At 45.0% G+C, this 24,719-nt stretch overlaps 1 protein-coding gene across 2 annotated transcripts in view; it reads right to left on the reverse strand.

Annotated features, from left to right (window-relative positions):
* LOC139051574 (uncharacterized) overlaps positions 1 to 24,719 on the reverse strand; it is a 464,967-nt gene that overhangs the window by 149,209 nt on the left and 291,039 nt on the right. The window lies entirely within an intron of this gene.

Raw genomic sequence — 24,719 nt, forward strand, 5'->3', positions numbered from 1 at the left:
CTTCATAATCTTACGAAATATTTATTTATTAACTGATATTTCCAAGTCCTCTCTCACGTAATAATTATGAATGGGTTATTTGCGTGCAAATACAGTACACACGCCTAACAATCAAAATAACCTTCCCGTAGTTTTCCAGCCAGTGATAGGGACAAAGTCTGTTTCTCACCTCAGAAACGCTGTCACAACCTACGTTGTCTCCGCACACTTACAATTTACAAATGCTTCATTGCGTTTGCTCGGCATTGCGAACGTATATGCTCGGCAGCCATATTACTGGCTAGAAAAGTTACTTATCGAAATCAACGATTTCGTCCTACCAGCTTATCCTGCCTGGTGTTTGCTCCGGTGAACATAGGCTTCGCGCAGGGATGCTGCAAGAAGCGACATCTGATACAACTAATCTCGCGCGTTGTTGAGCCAAGGAGGGTAACAGGAAATAAAGTGGCCGTTATTGAACGTTGCAAAGAGTGACCACAAATCTTTAAGCGTAATTTTCGGAAATGTACCGCTGGCTGCATCATAACGGCTTTGTGGAAATTAAGAATGAGGAATAAAAAAGAATGTAAACAAGGAAAGGAGGAATGGAAATTAAGGTGTGAGCACATTGCAAGCTCCCCGGCTGTCGGTGGATTTTTTTGTAAATTGCACGAGTGAGGTGGTTCTACACTGCACGTCCTTAGTGTCTCTGAGCTGCCGGCGAGCCCTCTGCTTGGTCTAGTTCTCACATATTCCGCTCAGAGTATACCGTTGGCAATAAATTGAAAATTTATAATTCTGTCCGCTATTTGCCGACTGACAGTAACCCGCATCTCAGAAGCATGGCATGCGAAGTTGCAACCAGACAGGTAACTTAATTTTCAACTTGAATTGCACTCACAATTACAATATCGGTGTAGCTCCCCATATTTTACATTTTGGGTTTTAAAGAAAGGAAGGATGTGTTCGATGAACATCATTATAATCTGCCCGTCGCGAATGTATTTATGCATCCTTGATTTCCAGCTGCGAGCCCATCTATGCACGCTGTGAGAGTTCAGGTGTTATATGTTCATGTAGAATCCCATTCCTGTCAAAATTTCCATCTCCACTGTGTTGGAAGTCAATCATAACTGTGTTTTTAGGCTGCTTTTTACTTAAATTTTGAAAAGCTCTATCGAATGCGTTGCCAGTTTTGTTCGAATTTTGAAACGTTATTTTTATGGAGAGCCTGACAGTATAAAATTGGTTACAGCTATGTGCTCACTTAAATGTTTTGCACACTGTCCCTTCGTTCCTCAGGTGGCATTTGAAAGCTAACTAAGGTTTGGAAGTAGTATTGATGAAAATGAAAATAAAATTCCTTCTGGTCGTGTCAAAAATACTGAAATTTTCTCAGGAGTCATCGATCGCTTGAGAAACGTGCTTTCGACCCAAGGTTGCAAAGTATGCTCTCATTATTGAGGAGAGCTGGCCCCCTTTCCCACATCGCCTGCCGTACAGCAACATTTAAGAGCGGTAAGTAATAGAAATATCATAAGTGACATTAGTGTCAAAGCAGTCAAAAAGAGAGCGGTCATTAGTTACCCCTTTTAGTATAAAATAGGCATGTTATGTCTAAAGCATTATACTCCATTATTAAGACTCCTTTTTTTTTCAGATACCGCTAAGTGACCTTATAAGATTTCGCATTGTCTGGGGGGAAACAGCGCCCCTCATTTGCGATTGTCAGCAGGAAAACATTATATCAGTGATGACATATTGCTTTAAAAGGCACTGATGATGTACAGATGCTTTTGTTATATGAAATATATAACATATCCGGTAGCATAGGGCCAATTTTCGTGGAATCAGTTATAAAGCTAGGAATACGCAATTAAATATCATTTGCGCGAACAAGACTAAAGACATTGTTCACTGCCCTCCGCATTCCAACCAAGCTTATATAAAGACTTAGGATTTCTCAGCAATCTGGAAATGTTTTACCTCTAAGTTTTGTTTTTAAACATAAACCTTTCATTGTATGCTATTTCCTGAGAATGAATGCTATGAATAAATGATTTATTCCAGGAAGAAATATCTGTCTGATTTGTTTCGCTGCTTCATATATATTCGCTTTCCTTAGAGGAGGAGGTCAGAGAAACAGTAATTTTATCAGGTACTTTGTGTCAACAATTGGAAAAAGCGCAATAGCAAGAGGATTTTAAGAGGGGAAAGGTTGTCCTGACGTCCCTATCCTGTACATGGCTCGCCATCTTCAAACGTGCGGCGCCGCAGAGCACGGATGAAATGACACTCGTACTTTTGTGCAAGGAGATACCGAGAGACTTCTTTACGTCTTACATTCTTTTGATGAGCCGTGCCAGGGCTCCGGAAAGCCACTTCCTAGTGGAGTAGTTTCAGCGATGCCGGCGGGAAATTCTTGCACAATATCTCTGCAGCCTATCCAGCTTCTGCTATGTCGCCCTACTGCCATTGCCATAGCGTCTTAGTTCGTCACAGTTAGCACCGACGAAGAAGGAGTTAAAGAAGAGGACTGCGAAGAACTTGGTGAGCAATGTTCGCTTCAGAGAAGCGACCGAAGCCGGCTAGGGCCGCTGCTTCTTCGTGGCCTCCCGCGCATGAACAGGAGTGAGGGGGGATAGGGCATCCCATCAACCCATCAACCCATCCCCCTTACCCTCAGGCGCTATGTCTAAGCGTGGAGAATGGTCACGTCATATTAAGCACGTGGGTACAGGCGTTCCTATCACGCTTGCTAAGCGTGAATTAAGGGGGCCTGCTGATCACTCATAGTAGGCGTGATCGGTATGGTGTGATGCGGTAAAACTTTATTGAAGTCCTGCAGATCACGAGTCATACCGAAGCAGGCCGCGCCCACGTGGGAACCGCAAGCCGAAGCCTTTCGGCTGCATCGTGGGACTGCTGGACAGTCTGGAGATGGCCACCCAGAAGAGTGCTGGGGAGAATCGCCTCCCATCTGGCTGAGCTATTATCAATGATACAGCGTGACCGGGCACACCGCCAGAGCATGTCTTCTAACGTAACTGTTTTTCCACAATCGCGGCAAGTACCAAGTACCTGCCATGTGACCGGTAAGCGTGGATAAATAGCACGCTTAGATTAGGTGTGTAAAAAAACGTGCGCAGAGTGCACTAGTAGTCCAAGGCTGGAGTCAAAAGCGGAGCTTGTGATCAGGTAGAGTTTACGTGGCTTGCCTTAGTTGTTTGTAGGTTTTGCGGGGTTATGCTAAATTTTGCTAAGTTGGTAGCCTTGGCTAAGTGGTTTCTAGGTTTTACGAGGTTATCGTAGGCTTGGCTATGTTGTTTCTAAGTTTCGCGAATTCATGCTAGGTTTTGCTAAGTTGTTGCCTAGGCAAGCTTGGAGCTGGAAGTTTTCGAGCAGTCTCAGGCCGGGATCACTTTCTCAGCGGCGTAGAACGTTCAGGTGCTGCCTCTAGCGTTCCCTGGACTGAGACTCGGGATCCTCGACTCGGCGTCGCCTCTTCTTAGCCGCAGCTTCCACGCGGTGTTCCGGATCAGCTCGGTGGCGATGCATCGCTTTTTGCTTGGCAGTACGGCGCTCTTCCTGGTAAGCCGCTTCTTCTTCGGGCGTCCAGAGTTTCTTCGGTCTTCCCATGGCAGCAGCACGCACGCGCAGAGTAGAGAAGGCGAGAGGTGTGTTGTGGCGCCGGCTGCTCTGAGCTTTTACATGCCTTGGACGTCACGACTCCACCCTACACGCGTGAGGTGCGACGAGGTCACCGGGTTTGATGCTCTCGCAGGTGGTTGCTAGGCAACGCGAGGCGGCGCACAGCTGGGCCGAGTTTTCTGGTAACGCTCCACGGCGGAACTTAAGCTTAAACAGCTCCGCTATTAAACCTGTAAATGCACGCTTAGATAAGCGTGGATTTTTTAGAGTGTACACTCTTAGCACGGTAATGTTTAAGGTTACGTTTAGTAGAAAGTAACCTACAACATAAACGTTACAAGATTACAAAACCAACTCGATATTTGTGTTTTTCTTAATTTCCATCAAGGCTAGAGGTTATATGTGTCAAAGTATATTATTTTAAATGTTATTGCAGCGCCAAATGTATGGTAACCTTTAGGTTGTAGCGTTTAGAAAGAAAGTTGTAATTCGTGGCTCAGAGGACCTATTGTATTCATTGGAAGCTTGTGGATTATTGTGTTGCTTTGCGATGCTGATGATATTGTCGGCCAGGACTAACATGTAAAATATGGTGTGCAGCCGCGGGACGGAGGCAGGTTGTACTAAAATAAGATAATATTGGCGCCACTCGGAATATTTGTTTTCGTAGTATCTATAAAAAAGTTTAAATCGCACGTGAGCGCACACTCAAGTCAACCAGCAGCAATTCAGTGATAACTTTTATATATTGCGTACGTGCCATCATAATGTAAAAGCAAGCCACAGAAATATTAAACATACATTGGAGATTATTGTGGCGAACGATGCTGTGGCATAAAAAACAACTACGGTTCAAAGTGGCGAAATGCATACAGCTACCACTGCAGGTATTTTATGCTATGGTACAAAACCTACCTTGCACAAAAGCTAAGCGCACACACATTATGGTGAGTGAATATAAATCTGTACCCAATAATTTTTGTTTTTATTTCTTTGAGCATGAGTGCTTCCTTCAGTCGCGTTTGTATATTTTCTACTGAAACACGATACACTTTGACGGCAGGACGCACACTGAAGGGCGCACGCATGTACAGTTAACAAAAAGACCCCTAAAGGAGTTCGAGCCGCTGAAAAGAAGCACTGCCGCCGTGGAGCAGCGACATGTTTAGCGCGCTGCCTGGCCGCTGCAAGGAGCCGAATTGTCGATGGAATAGGGTAAACGTTCTTCGCTTACGTGAGAGTGGTGAGCATCGCGTATGTTGTGACTGTTGCAACGAATACTGAAGGCAGCGATAAATGTGACACAGGTAAGCAATGCTTCTTGTTCAATAATTTACTTGCTGGTGTGTGTGTGTGTGTGTGTCGTATATTTCACCGCCAATTCATGTTCATACTTACACTACCCAGTTTTATTGAAGCGCACTACTTGCTCGCTTCATATACAAACACATATCTTTTTTAAATCTCTATGAGTCACCATGCTGGTTATTCTTAAAGCTCGAGGATATGTTGCGGTTTTGTACGCACGCACAAGATTAGACCTTATGCACGGACCTGGTGTTTTGTGCTGATGTGGTCATATGTTCACAAATGAATTGTAAACTATCCTTAATTAAAGAATAATAATTGCAGTAATTCAGTTTGTAATCACTTGATATTGTGTTTTCACTGTTAAACTGTCATATTCTTGCGGTGTTTATTGTGCTGGAGGGGAGTACGAACTAACTTGGAAATTAATTTGCATTATTAGCTTGAAATGGTTAATATTTTTAAAATATTGATATACGCATATTTCCGCTTTCTTACGGTCGATGCGCGCGGGCACCCCGACGAAGACGACGAACGCTCTCTGGCTCTCGTGCTGTCGGCTGAACTGTCGGCTGAACCGCCGAGGCTGGGCTCCAACAAAATTCCACAAAGTGTCACTTTGGTCTTCGCCAGATTGCAGTGCTGGGCCACCTCGTCGACGCTTCCGCTATTCAACCACACCACGTGAAAATTCGTGCTGTCACGTCTTTTCCTGTACCTCAGTCTGTGAAACATGGCTGAGGTTTTGTAGGACTCTGCTCCTGCTTGCGACGCTTCGCTACAGACATCGCAGCGATCGCCCGACCTTTTGCTGATCTTCTGTACGTGCCGTTTATGTGGGGCCCCGCTGAAACTGCCGCGTTTGCACACATCACCAATATTCTCACCACGCCACCCATAATGGCCCACTTTGACCCGTTCTCTCCTACAGAGGTGCGTACCCATGCCTGTGGTCACGGTATCGGAACCGTCTTAGCCAGCGCCAACAGGGTCAGTATCGCGTTATCGCATACGCTAGGCGGCTCGCCACAGCAGCGGAGCGAAACTATTCGATTACACATCGTGAATGCCTGGCTCTCGTCTGGGTGGTTTCCAAATTCCACCCGTACTTGTATGGCACGCACTTCTCTGTAATCACAGACCACCACGTGCTCTGCTGGCTTTCCTCACTCAAGGATCCTACCGGCCTGCTTGGTCGCTGGGGTCTGCGGCTGAAAGAATATTCCTATGTAGTAGTATACAAGTCGGGCCGATTACATCAAGACGTACACTGTTTATCACGCTATCGAGTGAACTAACGACCCGCCGACCCGGACCCCGATACCGGCGCTTGCGTTTCTCCGTCTCTCAGCTGCTACACGTTGCCGACAAGCAACGCCGTGATGCCACTTTGCGTACCATTACTGATGGCTCGGAAACTTCGCCTTCTGATTCGTCCCTTCCCCTGTTTGTTCTCTGGGATGGTGTATTATACCACCGCAATATACGCCCCCCTGGTCCTTCCCTACTCCTAGTGATTGCTAAGCACCTCCGGTCAGCTGTTCTCCAAGAACTTCGCTATTTACCAACGGCAGGTCACCTTGTCGTCTCCCGCACTTACGACCGGATTCGCCAACACTTTTTTTTTTGACCAGGCCTTGCCCACTCCGTCCAGAAATATGTTGGGGCGTGGGAGAAATGCCAGAGCCGAAATACACTATCGACGCTTCCTGCCGGGTGCCTTCAACCGCTCGACATTCCTTCGGAGCCGTTCTTTCGCGTTGGCTTGGCCCTTTCCCGCTATCCACGTCTGGCAACAAGTAGGTTGCTGTGGCGTCAGATTACGCCACGTACTACAGCATCACCAGAGCACTTCCAACAAGCTGCGCCACAGATGTCACTGATTTTCTTTTACACGACATGATTCTGCAGCATGGTGCTCCACACCAACTTCTCATAGACCCTGGTCGGACATTCATTTCTCAAGTCATCGCCGACATCCTTCAGTCCTACTCCACCAAGCACAATTAAGCTGACTACGTCTTGCCATCGACAGACTAATGGTCTCACTGAGCGCCTGAATCGCACCCTAACAGGCATGCTTGCAAACTACGTCTCGTCCGACCATACTGAATGGGCCCTTACCCTACTGTATGTCACTTTTGCATATAATTCTTCGCATCACGACACTGCCGGTTATTCCCCGTTCTTTCTGTTGTTCGGCCGAGAACCCACATAGGCACTGGACGCATCCTTTCCAACCGCCGCAGCAGACACCAGCGAGTGTGCACTTGACGCCATCACCAGGGCAGCCCTTGCACGCGAAATTGCCCGCGCTCGCCTCTTCAGCTCGCAAGAGAAACAACGGCGCTTGTACGATAGCCAATACAGATACGTCCACTTTTTACGTGGATCTCTGGTACTCCTGTGGTCCCCGACTAGTCACGTTGGCCTGTCAGAAAAACTCCTCTCTCGGTAAACAGGCACATATCGAGTGCGGTGGGCCGTTTACGTACGAGATCGCCCCGGTCAGAACCAGTGCCTCATCTGCCCCGAATTCCAATGACGTTGTGCATGTCGCACGCTCCAAACCATATTACTCTCCTGTTATCACCGATATTTAGACGCACCTGGACAATGCTAGCGCCGCCGGCGATAATGATAGATGCATATTGCGTGTTTCTTGTGGCCTATGCACTCGGGCTCTCCGACGAAGACAACGAACGCTCTCTGGGTCTCGAGTTCCGCCTGAACTGGCCAGCGCTGCTGTTACCCCTTGTAAGTATACTTTGTAAATAACCTCCAGTCTTAATCCTTCGTTCCTGTAACAATATTTAACCGTAAATTTTTATTGTTACCGAAATTTTCTTGATTGAACATACTTAAATTTTTCGTGTTTATTTATGCGTTCTGTGGCAATACTTTATGTATTTGTGGTTAACTTACTCCTCTTTCATTACATGTTTATAGCTGTTTGCAGCGCGACCTAAACAATATAACATTTTAAGATTACTATTCTGTTCTTGTAGGCTCCACTGGAGATCAGAGGATTAACAACTGACATACTGGCCGGAAACAGACATGGTTGTGCTTTCAACAGGGCTGAAATCTTTTTCCTTACGATAGCTTAAAACTTATATGTATTTGTATTTGGACATATTGTGCACAACCCTTTAACCTTTATGTCTATTTGCATCATTCCTGTGCTGCTGTAGCAGTAAATGTGTGCAGCAATAAATGAGTGCTGTGCTCAAAGGTTTCTTTCATAATTGCTTCATACGCCGGCCCGCAGCGGTGGAGAATAGAGATCAACCGACCACATACAACGAAATTGCGCAGCACTTTTATCTCGGCAGGAGAGAGTTTCCCCTTCCACACAAGAAGTTAAATAGAGCGCAGGCATTGACCCTCAGATTACTGCAAACAGGCTCATATCCCAGTCCGGCTTTATTCCACAAAATTTATCCCGACACCTATGCCACTAGTTCTTGCAGGCATTGCAATGACATCGCTAGCCTAGATCATATGCTCTGGCGTTGCCCCTCGTTACGAGGCACAGAAGAAATCAATGAAGACAAGTGGCTCTCCGCTATCAAGAGCCCTGATGCCGGGGTGCAACTATGGGCTGTCCAGAGGGCCCACGATGCGGCGGTCGGGCAAGGCCTGACTGTCCCAACGTGGGAGTGGCCCGCAGCGCGCTGAGTCGCCTACCTCAGGACCTTATTAAAGTTTCGCATCCATCCATCCATCCATAATTGCTTCATGGCCGTGAAGAAAAAGAAGAGAGCAACGTTGAGCTCCCAAACTGTGCACGTAAAAACTAACGTAGCATTTATAGATCCTATAACTTTCCTGTTAGTGTCACATGACCTTCTGTGATCCTAGTACATTATCTCAGTAAGCCACAGCGAAAAGCGTCTATTATGCTTAGACGATAGCCTGTTTAACAAGATCAGCGTGCTTTAAAGTAGACTTTGAGAGTGAATACTTGTGGTGCCAGCAGTTGAAATGTATATAATAACGAGATCAAACTCAGTAGCCTTTATTTTTATTTGTAATATGAGCATTTAATGTAAGTACTTACAAATGTTAACTAGTGAGCTATACTTTATTAAAGGTGATACTTGATATTTGTGGTGGAGTGTGTTCATACAGGTGCCACAATTGAAATGTGATGACCTTACTATTTTACATGGATACCCATTAGTCACTGTGTTTTAAATATTCGTCTGGTATATTTGCTAAGATTTTAGTATTACCTCACATGTATGCAAGCATTGCTTCTACTACTTGCATGAACATGTATAGACGTGTTATTTCAACATCTGTTCTTAATTATATTCTTGCTCAATTACAGCCTGAATGGCAGCTTTTTTCTCCCCCTGCCGATTTCCCTATACTACTGACTTGGAAGCGCTGCACGTGGCTCTATGGTAGTCTTTTCTTTTGGATGTTACCCATAATCAAACATTTATAATCTTGAATTTTTGCGTTAGCTATATTGCATTTCGAGTGTCTTTGGAACCATATTCTTAGTGTACACCAGGGTGTGCAGCAATACTTGTGTGGTCTTAAAAGGAGATATAATGACAATTGTCCCATTCCTGTTGCAGTGCCCGTAACAGCATAGTGCAGTTTAAATATTCCTGGTTGTCTTGTTTGCTAACCGCAGTGCGAACTTATATAGAAAGTTAACAGCGTTTCACTGATGTCATGTATAGCTCAGGGTGTGATTTTATGCAAATATTACTACTTTTCAGAGATATTTATTGCACATATGCACAGAGAAAGCGCTTCCTCCAGTGCTTACGTGAACATGTATAAAGCTTGAAATTCAAAATTTGTTTTAATGTGATCTTTGTTTAGTCGTAGACCTGTTTTTGGTCTTGATGCAATTTTACATTTTTATTGGTTTGGAAGCATGCATGGCCTTATGGTCCAGTCTTCCTTTTCAGGTGTCACCTTTAGCGGAAACTCTGCAATTTTTTTTTGCATTTGCTACATTGCATCGGGAGCGTCTTTATTGTCCTGCGCTAAAGCTGGACAGGATGTGTATAGCATTTTTTTTTCTGTAGTGTTAAAGCTGGATCTCAACACAAGTGTCCTAGTCATGCTTTAGTGCCTGCCATCTCAAATACATAAACTTTCCCTTGTTTTCTTGCTTCCTGACTGCAGTACAAACGTTTACACAGAGAGTTAACATGGATTTAATGATGACGTGCATGGCTCAAACACCGTGATATGATACAAGTGATTTCCCATATATATAATGCAAGTGATACTGTTGTTTTAAAGTTTCAAATCTAGTCATGTGCCAGAAAGGCCTGCTGCATTTCTGGTGTAGCCTATATTGTATATTCAAATAAAAATACTGCATTCTAAACAACCCTGTACTATTGTTGTGGAACTGTCAGTTTATACTCGAAATATTCATACAAGCTAACTGTGCCTTCTCCTCAGGCCTTCATATTGTGTTTCGAACTGTATTGTTGGGAACATTAACATTACATATTTGCTCAAATGTTGAGTAATAGACTTTCTTACGGGGAGTTTCATTTCATCAGAAATCCGAAAGGATACTAGCAGTACCGTTTGCTGGCTGATATACAACGATTTAAGTGATTTAAATGGAAGTAACCTTTTGTTACCCCATTCAATTGAGCGGTTTCTTTTTTTGCAGAGAAGATTATGTGGGCCCCGCTCTTTATATGGTCCACCGAGCCGGGTGCGGCTTAGCTACGGCGACGCACCACCTCTTGGGTTTTGTACAAGAAAGGCCAAATCCGCGTATGGTACACCCAGCCAGCTGTCGCCAAACAACATAGGTGCGTCATTTCCTTCTTTCGCGCTTCTCTTTGCTTGTGCCTCTTCTTTCCGCGGCAGGATTAAGCAGACCACAACCGTGGGCGGAGAAATGTGAGCCCTCGCGGAGGATGCCACTCGGCCAGTCCTTGTTGGACACTGTCTCTTCATCGCGCTTGCGCTTCGAAATAGTTCACCCGTCCACTACGTGTGGTTTCCTAAGCAAAGGGTGTTCCTGTATCTCTCAGCATGAGCAAAACAAAAAAACTGCGTTTTGCTGGCAACTTAGAACTTACACAAGCCGTAACATCTCCTCTTCAGCTGCAAGTATATCTAGTGAAAAAATGCTCTCTACCCCTCAAAAAGCACAACAAAGGTGAGCGCGGGGCAAGAGATGTTTACTCACGATTGGCACAGTAACTGACAGACGCATACTCTTTCTGGGTACAATGGTGTAGCTGTTAAGCAATAAATGAAGGAAATTTTGGCTTTGTCCATAAAGCGTTCAGACCCTTGACCCGTGCTGTTGCTGTTTTTCTCCTCTTGCGCATGCATTTACGTTTACTGTGTGGACTGTTCCAAAGGTCAGTCAGTTTGCAAAGATTAAAACAGAAAATCAGTCAGCTGAAATTATGTTTTTTTTTTCATTTTTGCATGCTAAAAGATACCTTAGCAGCAATCAACCGAGTAAACACAAATGCATGTGCAGAAATAGAAAAACAGCAACAGCGCGAGCCAAAGGTCGGAACACTTGACGGTAGCAAAGCTAAAACTTGCCTGATTGAGTGCTTACCAGGTACACAATTGTTACCGAAAAGAATATGAGTCTGTCACTTACAATATACTATTTGACTGTAAAGAAATTTCTATGGCTCCCGCACTCACCTTTGTTGCGCGTTTTTGGGGACTAGGCAGCATTCTATGTCTTCCTATCCTCGAGGTCGAACAGGAGATGTTGCGGTGGGCGTAAAGTCTAAGTTGCGTGCAGAACGCAATGTTTTTTTTTTGTTGTTTTTTTTGCTGAGGATGTGAGGGACACCGGGACACTCTTTACCCTGGAAACCGTACGAGGTGGACACGTGAACTATTTCGAAGTGCTAGCGCGTGTAAAGGCAGCGTCCGAAAACGACTGGCCGAGTGGCGTTCTCCACGAGGGCTCATTTCTCCGCGCACGGTTGTAGTCTGCCTAATACGGCCGCAGAAAAAAGCGCGTAAGAGGCGCAAGCAGAAAGAAGCGCGAAAGAAGGAAAAGACGCACCTCTGTTGCTAGGCGACCACTGCTGGGAGGAGCATACGCAGAGCAACAGGCTTTTATGGAACATACCGCAGAAAGAATCCCGAAAGAAAGAAGAGCCGCGTCCACGCTGCTAGCCGACACGGGCTCTATGAAGCATGTGCAGCGCGGTGTCCATCTGGGACCTCCAGAAAGCCGCTTTGTGTGAACATTTTAGTGGTTCAACTGGTATACTGTAGAAAGCAACCTCTATATTTAGGCAAACACGGTCAATACTGTAGGCCTATACTAAAAGTTAATGTGTTAAAGGTAATCATAATCTCGAGTTTAGGTGCACGCCTACTGCGCTTTAATAGAAGTTACCTTTGTAAAGGTTGATGTTCAACTTATAAATTAAAGGTGCACAAATTTGTGAGAATATACCCTTTAATAAAGCTACCGTGCTAAGAGTCTACTCTTAAAATCCAACCACTAGCACTCGTCGGCACGAGCGGGCACCTGCCTACGCGTCCAATGCGTCGGTCGCGAACAGGGTGACGAGTCGCGACGGGTGGATATTTTATCTTCTACCAATGTAACAATATCGTGCGACGTGTCGCCGGCGTCCACTAACCAGAGAGTGCGAAGCCTCCGGCTGTTGTGCCTATGATGGCCGCCGATGCGAAGGCGCCAACACTGACGATCGTTCCAGTTCTTTGAACCCACGGCGTGCGCGACATTGTTCCTGAGAGACAGTGTTGCGATACTACGCCTACAATGACACGATCGACGACCATGGGTGATGGCAATGCGACTTGAGTTTGTGGAGAGTTCAAATGATGTCGACTAATCCAACCTGGCCACTCATTACGCCGGTTTCAAAGCAATCGTCTGCTAAAAGATCGCGCAGAATCATGATTGCCGCAACGCCTTTGCTTGTTATATGCATATTTGCCTGCGCCCGAAAAGAATTTCGAAGTCCGAAGTCTGGATAGTCAGGACTCGCCTACTACCGATGTTGCATACATGCAGTGTGGGCTAGCGCGCCCGTAGAGCTCGTAACCAGCCAGTGAACTATCCCAGCTGAGGAACTCTGTTGAAGGAAATTAATATTCAATTCCGTTTGCACTGCAACGATCTGAACTATGGCACTCTGAACACCATGTGGCGTGGTGAACAGCGAGGGACGTTGTTTGGTAAACTACGGTGTTTCCTGTTTAATTAATGTGGTTTTTGGTAACTCCGGCCTAACGGGCGCTGTTTTCCGCTGCAAAAATAATTTTCCAAACTGAAAGGCACTACTAGCAGAACAAGGGGAAGTAGATGTTTACCTTTGCCGTCCCTTTCAGCTTATAGTGCACTCTTCGACTCCACATGCCCGAAACTAGTTTAGTACAAGTTCACAGTACTCCTTCACTGACTTCTTTCAAGTTCTGGCGTCGTATGTGCTTGTTCATTATAAATCGCTCGTGCAACACTCAAGCACACTGACACTGTGAAGGAAACATGACGCAGCGTTGTCGTGTATGAGCCCGTGTTTCTATCAATATCAGCACTCTAAAGAAATTGTACTTTACAATATGTGCACTGTATGCAACGCATAAGAGGACCTGCATCACACAAGGCTTATGCATGCAGCAGCGTATACCAGCACTGTTTCGATGCCTACGTGGCAACCAGCGCTACCGAGTCAATAAAGTTGTATTGACTTTTGATCTCTTCGTTTATTCAAATAGTGGATGGTGTGAAGAAATGTGAGAGGAAGGGGGAAAACGTGTCATCAGTGCTTTAAACGTGCAGCAAGTATGTTCAAATATTTCAAATCTATACAGCTTCCACTAGAATGTTTCTCGCTGTGATAGTATTATCGTTACAGATTAACTTAAAATGAAGTTCATAATGCACCTTCGCAGAATGTGTTTAGTTAAGCAATTAACACTTCCACTGCAACACTATGCCGATATGCAGCATATGCGCTTGAAATAAGTATGTTGTGTAAAGGATGAAGTCCACAAGGTATCGCGCAAATTAAGAAAGCAGACGAGGGTGAAGAGGCAGAAGTAAAGCGGGCGTTCGGCGGAACAGACACTTGTCTTCTTCTCACCCTTACTATGATGAAGTCGAGAAAATACGCAAGGAGATATGCCCAGATCCGTCGGAGCCGCAACCTAGGAGTGCAGTGCAGTCACTGGCCAAGTGCGCTCACGTTCACCCCCTGATGAGTGAAGTCTCACTGAATGAAGCCAATGTGGCGAACGTGGCTCAGGTCATTATTATCATGGACCTGTCAATGGAGCCCATGCTTTCCTATAAGATGCGCAATAGACGACAGCCTTCGCAGCAGACGCAGCTGCCCCTGTTTTGAGCACGGAAAGGCTCGCACCGCCGTCTTACCAATTTGCGGGCACGTAGCCTGTGATTTATGTCCGAGTTACTGAGAAGCAAATGCCATCTTCTCCGACTTTGGGCACTGATGGGTTAGCAACACGGGACCATTAGAAGAGCTCGGGTCACTCGAGCGTATTGACTAGCAGTTGTCCATCGGCGGCAATGGTGCGAAGACGCACACAACGGCTGGGGAAACAACTTAGCAGTTTTCAAGGCATGTCGGTGCGGTCAGCCAGTGGTCAGTGCCCAGGATCCTCTGCAGTGCCTCACCAACTACCACCAGAGCGTAACACTCAGTGCCGCCCTCCTGAGAAGCGATTTGTGCGTTATAGGCATTACCGATGACGTCCGGAGCTCCCTAGACTACTTGACCAAGGTCTTTATTCAGACTTGTTTTACTCAAGTCCTTGCCAAGTTGTCACCCTAAGCTCCTGCCAGCCTACGAGGATCGCCTGGGAGCCCTCAAATGGCACACCCTGCAACACCGGCATGACATTGCACGAGTAAGTCTATTGTAAAAGGTGCTTGACGGTTCTCAGCACAACACTAATCTTTCTTCGTCAATCTGTCTGGCCAAGTGGTCAGGATAGCCTGAGCCCCACCACGCCCGCGCGGCCTAACAGCGTGACTCCATGCTGATATCTTGCGTACAGATAATCACTCCGCCCCTTCGGCCATTCAGACTCGCCTTCCTCGCGACGGGACTTAATTAGCCCTACAAGCACGCGCCATCTCATGCGACTGGGGACACAAAGAACTGCCCGTTATGTGGCCGTCGATCCTCAGTTCGTGGCCTCTGTGTGTGTCTGTTGCGTGCTCTGCAAGTGAACAAGTGTGTGTGTCTGTGAGAGAAAGCAAGGGATAATGAGAAATGCGTGCGTGTATTCGGCATCGTGGAAATGCCTGGTCTAGATGGCTGACTATCGGACGCTAAGGGCCTCAGCCTTTCTATTTAGCCTTGCGAGTCGTGTACAGGGCCATGATCGTGCTAGTAAATGTCATTATTATTATTATTATTATTATTATTATTATTATTTCTGGTATTATACTGAGTAGCATTATTGTAGCATGAAATGGTGCTTTTTAGTTATGTGATACATCATTCCGATATACAATATATCATATATACAATAACACGTGATTTGAAAAAATCAAAATAAAAAATAAACACTATTAAAAGTAAAGAAAAAGTGCCGGCGCAAATTCCGCAAGAGCAATTATTGCGGTGCGATGGAATATATCGGGATCCTTGTTTACCCGTGTCCGAGCTAAACGTTCTGGCTTTTGTTTCGTAGATTACGTTAGTACTGCCTATCCCTGGTTGTTCTGGCGCAAGATGTAGAAGCAACGCTCACCTTCTCAACGTCCAGGCAATTTTGCCGCCCATGAGAAGGAGCAACTGTGAAGAGCGGCGAGTAGCGCCCGCTGTTCAATCTTTGCACCGATGAGGGAGCGCCAGCTGCGCGCTACTTGCGCATGAAGGGGGTGGGGGGGACTTCCCGCTTGGTTGCGAGTGGTTTGGGATTCATGTCCAGGGGAACCAGGACATCCAATTTATTGAAGGACATTTTGTTCCCGTTAAGACAGACACAAAGAGACGAAATGTAGACCACAGCACAGGCAGCACTTCCAATTAATTTATTTTGGTTGCTGACCCAGTAATAATAGACATGCATGCGCAGCTTATTCACAAACTTAGGATGCCCTACTGTCGAGCACTCTCGTCTCCAATTGGCAAAGCATAACTGACGTATCATTACACCACGTCAGTTACTTTTTGTATAGTAACCTTGCATTAGCTCACGTGCTGTCTGATTCTTGCTCCTACCGAGAATATTATTTTCTTGGAAACGCGGCTGACACATGCAGGCTGTGGAATAAAAACTATGACCATCACTGTGGAGGTCACTTCACGGGTGCGACTACAACTGCACCAGACTCTTTCGGGTGGCGTAGGAGTAAGGGACACTCTGACTTAGAATCGCGAAAGATATTGGATCCTACGAGCAAGATAGGCCGTGAAGAAAATCATTCCTCGTTGTGTTACATGTAAAAGACACAGTAGCCGCCCCGCGGATGAGCCGTTTGCACCGCTTCCATACGACCGTATCCCCGCACGAGAGCCATTTGCAATTACTGCACTACACTTCGCATGGCCGATATTTTATTCCGAGCATGGAAATACCTAGAAGGCCTATATAGCCCTGTTCACATGTGCCACCACGGGAACTGTGCATGTGCAACTCGTCAAGAACTTGACAACGCAATCTTTCCTTATGTCTTTCAAGATGTTCATGGCCCGGCGGGCAATGCCCAGGAACATTTATTCAGACAACGCTCTAACGTTCAAGCGAGCGTCGATTGACTTGAAAAAGCTCTTCTACGCTATAAAGGGAGGCGAGTTGCAGGCTTACTTGGACGACCACCACATCGCCTGTCATCGAAAGAGCACCGTGGTGGGGCGGTTTTGGGGACCCTATGGTGCGAACTGTTAAGACAGGGCTGCGAAAGGTGTTCGGAAGAAGTACCTTACATTATGACAGCTTCACCACCGTCCTCACTCAGATCAAGTTGGTTGTGAACTCCCGCCCACTCACGTTCATCCACTCGGACGCCGGAAAGTTTCTGCCCCTAACGCCATCGCATTTCTTAATAGGGCGCCCAATAACAAGTTAGCATTAAAACTGTAGAAACGGTCTCCACTGAATCTATGACGCTACGAATCTACGAATCACAAGACACTGGCAATACCGTATGGCACTTGGGGATTCATTCTGCAGAAGCTACCCACTAGAACTTCGCTCTGCTCATGTTACAACTCAGCGCAAAGAGAGAAACATAAGGGAAGTGGACATTGTCCTACTCGGGAAGGAGAAGGTTCCGCGACAGATGTGGAAGCTGTGCCCGGTTAGCGAAACGTTTCCTGGAAGGGAAGGTCGAGTTCGAGTATGCAAGATTTCTCTGCCAGACCGAAAGCTGCAGAGACGACCAGCCCAAAGCCTCTACCCTCTTGGACTAGGGTAGGAATGAGTCGACGCTCATTGCGACGGAGCTTGTTGAGAATTGCTAGCGAGTGCCGCACGTTTCTTGCAGCCGTGGTTGGGGGCCCGGTTACGCACCAAGAACGAGCCGCCGAACGGACGAGGGGCGCCTCGATAGGCTGGCAACCCGGCCGGCGCCTCGTCCCGATACTTGATCCGTGCCCCGTGTTTTAGGCGGACCGCCTGCTGGGTGCGAATAGCCCCAGTAGGTGAGACAGGGATGCAGCCATACGATTTCGGACATTGCAAGATTGTCAAGCGCGGAATCACTATGCTCTGCCTGTGGTCTGCCCACAGGAGATCGTGTACGCATACGATTCAGGTGTTCTTCGATAATCAGATATAGCGACTTTAGGTGACACGGCTCCCAGACTCGTTGGTCACCTCAATCACCGATACCTTCTTGCGAAAGATACAAGGCACAAGAAATGCCACAAGGAGGAAAAAATTACGGGAACCTTAAGACGCGCTGTGATTTCTTTTGTATATAAGCTCTCCCATAACCTGCAAAAGCTGAACGGCCGGTATAGGGCACCCATAGCCTTTTCTGCCTTCGTCAAGCTGGTTCAACACTGCTCGAGAACGGCTCGTGAAGAGACTGGTCGGCAAGACTGCGGCAAGAAACATGGCACGACTTACGCATGCAGCAGTTTCTCTCCGGCTATAGATGGGTAGGCTGCGCGTCATACGTAGTCCTTAGGAGCACGTAGCTTTCGACCAGCAACTCCGCGAGCAGAACCAGGAACGAGCACGTCTGCGCCTTGCCGATGCTGCAGCTTGGGCACAGGAACAGGCGCGTGCAGCGGAGCGCAAACAGCAACTGCGTACTGAGGACCAGGCAGCCTACCAAGCGGTTGTATAATAAACGGTAGGGATTAAATCAGTGATAAACACTGGAGCCGCACGTTTCAGCTTCGCATGTTAACCATCTGCATGGTGTGCTTGGGCGGTGATTTTTTTTTTCAAGTAGGGATCACGCTATAGGAGGCCCAAAAGAAATTCCCAAAGGTTACACGCACGTTACACAAAGCTCCAAGATAGTAAAGTTATGCCACATCGCGTCATTTAGCAGGATAGCCAATTATGCCCTCTGATCACCGTTTCGAAACTCATGTCGCGAAAGGATATGAAGTGTCACAGTCAGGGTGCTTCATGACAACTTCACACCTTGTCTTAATGACGTCAGTTACTCGTCTTGATATTGGAGATGCTTGCGGATAAACAATGCTACAGGCCTGGTAACATGAAAATAAAGCAATTATCATCGATAGTCATTAAATAGCATGGCCTCTCTTTTCTCAGTGTGGAAGTTCCTAAAACAAAAGCTGTTTTCAAAGTTAATGCAGACTGTGCAATAATGTCTGCAAACATACGAGAACCTAGCCTCAGCCCCCATGTCGAAAGAACTGAAGGCACGGTTGAAAAGGCACAGTAGTCTCAAGACAACCAAATCAAAATTATTCAGCTGTAATCATTTAGACATTAGTGTAAACAGGCATTTGTGTGCGAGGAATATGGTGGAACATATTAGAGGTGCGTAACGGCATATATCATATATGTGCATACATATATTTCATTTCATTTCATTTCATTTCATTTTATTTCAGCATTCTTTTTTACAGCAGAAAAAGAACACTAGGGCAAGAACAAAAAGCTGCAAAACAGCAGCTTGACTAGGTCCTTGCCCCTCTTCTTGGCAACAGGCACAGATTGATACAGACATTCAGAGTACATATATGCATATACACACACTCATACTAAAAAACTTTCTGTTAATTTGTCAATAAGAGAGAGAGAAAAAGACAGAAGTGTGCACATATTCACCAATAGAAAAAAAGACAAGTACATTTATAACATTTTCCTGAAACATTGTTCTTTAAACATTGCGACAACATTCATTTTTCAGAAACTTGCCATTGTAACTTATACAACCACTTATAAGGGTATAATTTAGTACAGCAACATGCTTTTGTACAAAGGATACTTAAGAAATATAAGCAAAATACCGTTATATAAGTCATTTTAATCATTGCTCAACCGTTTGCGTCACTGGTTCCACGTTAATGCGCCGTATTCCTAAAGTTGTGCTGTCAACGTTCGCTTAGAAATATCATTTAGGGTTATATCAACACTCTGTAAGGCGTTTAGTAACTTCGGTACGCGATATTCTAATCTAGAGAAGCCATAATTTGTTCTTGAAAATGGCAGTAGCCAAGCATTCTTTTGCCTCATATTGTACGGTACATGTGTGGGGAAAGTTAATTTGCATATATCTAAGAAAAATGTGTTGCTGTATAGAAGACTGTTTTTTGCACTTTAAAACAAGGTTTGTTTCGTACGAATGCTGTACGGGAATCAGATTAAGGGAGCGAAATATTGCAGATGTATTAGCATCGTAAGGGGCATTTACAATATTGCGAACGGCTTTTTTCTGCAGGACTAGTAGTCTCTGAAGATTCGTTTGGGAAGTGGTTCCCCATACGAGATTGCAATAATTTATATGAGGAGCAAGAAGGCTGTTGTAGTATAAAAGTTTAATTTTGGGGGGTAAAACATGCCTGAATTTGCATAGTATGCCACAAGCCCTGGCCAAAGACGTTGAAACTCGGGCGACGTGATCATCCCACAACAAATGCTCATTAAAAACTACTCCCAGAATCCTTACTGTTTTTACAAGCTCTATCCTTTCGGCACCAAGATAGATAGATAGATGTGTATGTGTGTCTGTAAAAGTAACAACCAACATAAGTAACAAATTAAGCCAAAGTTCTTTTCTTCGTCCTTGTCTTCTTGTCTAAAAATAGACATTTTATCATCCTCTACACTTACAGCACCGACAACTCGAGGCATAGAGCTACTGCAAATTGCTTTTTACGGCATGAAGCTGAACATATTATTTGTTGAGTTGACTTGAGTTGAGTTTAGTGGCACATGAGCAACTTAGGCTATCATGCGCCAAGCACTAGGCATAGATTCTTTTTAAAAAGTTGGGACACCTCAGTGAGTCCTTGTCTGGGCAAGAGCCCGGAGAGTCCCAACAAATTAGCTAAAGACCTCGGCCTTCTTCTCAGGGATGAGAAGGTGGATGAGGTGTTCTGTATTATGTAGTTTAACGCTCTGTGAAGTTTTAAAGTTTCATGAGAACTCCTGCTTCTTTTAAAAAGCTAAAAACACATGATACATCAACAAGCGCATCTTCTCCTAAAATCAAAGCTGGGTGAAAAGGGATGTGTTCTTTGTAAAATATGGTAAAAAACGTCTTCCTCAATGGTTCAAGTTTTCTGCATGAAAATAGGATATGGTTTACTGTTAGCTCATCATTATTTGTGAAATATATAAAAGAACATGCTGTGTCGTTGATTCTATGCCTTTATCTTTTGGTCATATTAAAATAGAAATCAGTTTAGTGCGCATAATAGAACATGTAAACATAACAGCGCGCACTTCAAGTGGGCAGCTTGGCAACAGCTACGGAATGCCGCCTAAATGCTGTTTCTTGCTTATGCAGTTTGCCAGTCTTTTCCTCGGAACCATCGTCCCTGCTGCTGCCTTCACGCGGCTGACTGCGCCATCACCGGTGCGATTGCACGTGGCCGAGATCGAGGAAGCTGCGCAGGTCTGCACTATCGCCCACGTGTGTGATGGGTCCGGGCCATCGATCCGCTACTCTCTGCCGCCAGACACCACCCTCAACGTTGCCATTCCTGACAAACCAATCAGCAACCCTCCCAGCTCAGCGACATCATCAAGCAGGGGTTTAAAAGCCCTGTGTGCGGTTCCCCTCATCAGTGGGCAGCTTGGCAACAGCTACGGAATGCCGCCTAAATGCTGTTTCTTGCTTATGCAGGTATTTTACCGCAAAAATGCTCATTGTTTAAAGTCCGACGATCGTTTTTTGCTGTTGCTGTGCTGCCCACAGCCACTTTTTTTTCATGATGTATGCTCTGTTACGTTGACGGCCCTCAACCGCCTTCTCTTGAGCGGTGATATCGAGCTTAACCCTGGACTCGCTATGGGAACCCGGTCGACTAAATCTACTAAAAAGAGTGGCGCTTCTTTGGGCCTTTCAAGCCGCTCTGCTAATTCGCCGAGGGCTTGTAATCCTACTGGAGAGCTGGTGGTTGAGGAAGCATTGTCGAACTCCGATATTCCTGCGCTTGTACAACTTTTGACTGAAAGATTGACTAACAATAAGAATATGGCTCGCGACATTGCAAAGATAAAAAGTTCTGTTGGTATGCGCTTCGAGGCATTTGAATTGCGCATTTCCGCTGTTGAAAAGGCATTGGCTACCCCTGCTTCACGGCCTGAAAATGGTCAATTACATAACGAAATAAGTGCACTGAAGCGTTCAGTCTCTGAGTTGACTGGAAAGAATGAAGATCTAGAAAATCGATCTAGGCGGAACAACATTATTTTACATGGCTTATTAGAAACTGTTGATGAAACTCACGATTCCCTTCTTTCCAAAATATCTGAATTATTTCAACAGTGTTGGTTATTCAACGTCCTCGAATCGAACGCTTCCATCGTTTGGGAAGAGCTCATGAAAACCATCCACGCCCGGTAATTTTGAAAATGCTTGATTTTAATGACAAGCTTACTTTGCTGAAGAATGGTTTTAAGCTTACGGATTCCGGACTTAGGCTTTTTGATGACTTTTCACCCAGAGTTCGTGGGATTCGGAAGAACCTATGGGAGGCGTCCAGTCAGCATCGCAACAATGGGTTAAGATTAGGTTTGACCATATTTTCATTGACAACATTCGGTATAACTGGTGCGATTCCACCAACTCTCTTGTAAAAATCTCTAATCGTGGTAACTTTTCTAAGACAGCAGATCACGCATCACAGTCAGCAACAGCTTGAACTTCTTCTACAACCCAAAGCGATATTACCATTATGAACATCAACGCTAGAAGTACAGCTAATAAATTTCCCCTTTTTCTTGCGCTTGTTTTGTCCTATTCACCTGACATTATTGGTATCACGGAAACTTGGTTACATGCGGGTATTCATGACTCGGAGTTTACAGCACCAGGTCACGTCATCGTGCGAAATGATCGTCATAATCAAAGAGGTGGTGGTGTTGCATTGCTTTTTCGCTCAGATTTCAAATTCAAAGTCCTCTTCTCTCCGCTAGACATAGAATCAGTCTGCTGCAGACTTTACTGTGGTAAGCAATTCTTAAACATATGCGTTTTCTATCGTCCCCCTAATAGTTCGTTCGAAACTCTTGACAACCTGGACCAACTTTAACTGCAAGAGAATTTTGTTTCGTCAAATTTCGTCTTACTGGGTGATTTTAATGCTCCCGGAATTGACTAGACGTCTCTCTCTTTTTTTGATCATGGTAATGCAATAAACATGAAAGTCGTTGAATTATCGTTATCTCTTGGCTTAACGCAGGTAGTTCACAGTCCCACCCGTGGTGACGCAGTACTGGATTTCATTTTTCTCAGCACTGATTTTGCCAAGACGGGTTACAAGTACGATATAATTGATGGTATCTCGGATCACAACGTTGTTTTTCTATCTGTAAACCGGCCAGTCCATAACCAAAGTTTTACGCTGTACACGTTTCGAGACTTTTCCAGAGCTGATGACGTCCGTATCACAGATGAACTATCCAATAATTTCGACGAATTTTTGGCACTTGGACTATCTAGTCACGCTGATGCGCTCGTGGCGTGTTTTGAAAGCATAGTAAAATCATGTATATATCGATTCGTTCCTTTGAAAACTAAGAAATATACATTAACCTTCCCTGGATGAACCAAGAACTGCTGCACTTATCGCGACGTGCTAGTAGACTTCGCACTAAACGCTCGAATAATCCTGAGGCATGCGTTTTGTACGCTCAGGTAAAAAATGAACTCCAGAAAAAAACCACCTCGGCCAAAAAGTTCTTCCATCATGTTCAGTTGCCGAAACTGCTCAAGTCTAACCCCCGTAAATTCTGCTCTTTCATATCTCCTGGCTCTTCTTCTTCCACATCTTTTAAAATCAACAACAGTGTTGTTAACGATCCATTAGAGATTTCAGAAGCATTTAATACATACTTTCAGTCAGTATTCGCCTCGGATGATTCCAGTCGTTCAACATTTCCAACTAACGATTCCTATGCAATTGATGATATCAACATTAGTCTTGAAGGTGTTTTGAATCTCATACTAAACTTAGATACTAAAAAACCAGCCGGCCCTGGTGGAATTCCGAATTCCTTTTTAGTACGATTCTCGCTATGGACATCTAAATATCTGTTCATTATATGTCAGAAGTCCCTTAATAGTGGCGTTGTGCCTTCTTCCTGCAAAAGAGCTAAACTTTTAACTATAGAGCTAAACATCTAACTATAGGCCTATTTCTTTAACTGCAACCTCATGTAAAACACCAGAACACATAATCTATAAGTAAATAATACTATTCCTTGAAAATAATAACCCATTGAACAGCTGTCAGCACGGCTTCAGGCGCGGTTTTAGTACTGTAACAACTTACTGAGTTCACTCATGACCTTTGCCATTACATCGACTTAGGTAATCAGATTGACACCATTTTCAATTACTTTTGCAAAGCTTTTGACACAGTACTGCATTCTAAATTGCTTTTGAAGCTCCATAATATTCTAAATAACCCTCAGTTAGTTTCTTGGATTTCCAGTTTCCTGTTTTTGCGTTCCCAACTCGTATGCTATGATTCTGCGGATTCGTCTGTAGTCGACGTCACCTCAGGAGTCCCACGGGGATCTGTACTTGGCCCTCTACTTTTCTTATTGTTTATTAATGACCTTCCAGAGCATGTTACTTCAAAAATACGCCTCTATGCAGATGATTGTGTTATGTACAGCCCAGTTGACTCACTCGCTGATCATCAGCGCCTTAAAGATTCCTTCGTTTCATTTTGTGACTGGTGTGCTACTTGGAAAATGAGCATAAATTTTGATAAAACTGATGTAATGTCTTTTACTCACATCTTTTGATTATATATGCAACGGTGTACCACTAACACGAGTTTTTCAATACAAATATTTAGGCCTCATTTTTACACCCACCTTGTCTTGGTCTAAACATATAGATTACATTTGTAGTAATGCGTTAAAAAAACTTGGTTACATCCGCCGGACGCTGTCTCCTGCTCCGAGGGACGCTAAATTAGTAGCATATAAAACACTGATTTGCCCAATTTTAGAATATGCTTCTTCCATATGGAACCCATATAAAGAATTTGAAATTAATTGTATTGAGTCGGTCCAGAGGAAGGCTATTTGTTTTGTTTACCGTCGCTTCAACCGCGACTTTTCACCGTCAGCTGCTCTTACGGAATTAAACCTCCAGTTTCTTTCTAGGCGGCGGCACA

This window comes from Dermacentor albipictus, unplaced genomic scaffold (assembly GCF_038994185.2).
Source record: "Dermacentor albipictus isolate Rhodes 1998 colony unplaced genomic scaffold, USDA_Dalb.pri_finalv2 scaffold_12, whole genome shotgun sequence".
Lineage (NCBI taxonomy): Eukaryota > Metazoa > Arthropoda > Arachnida > Ixodida > Ixodidae > Dermacentor > Dermacentor albipictus.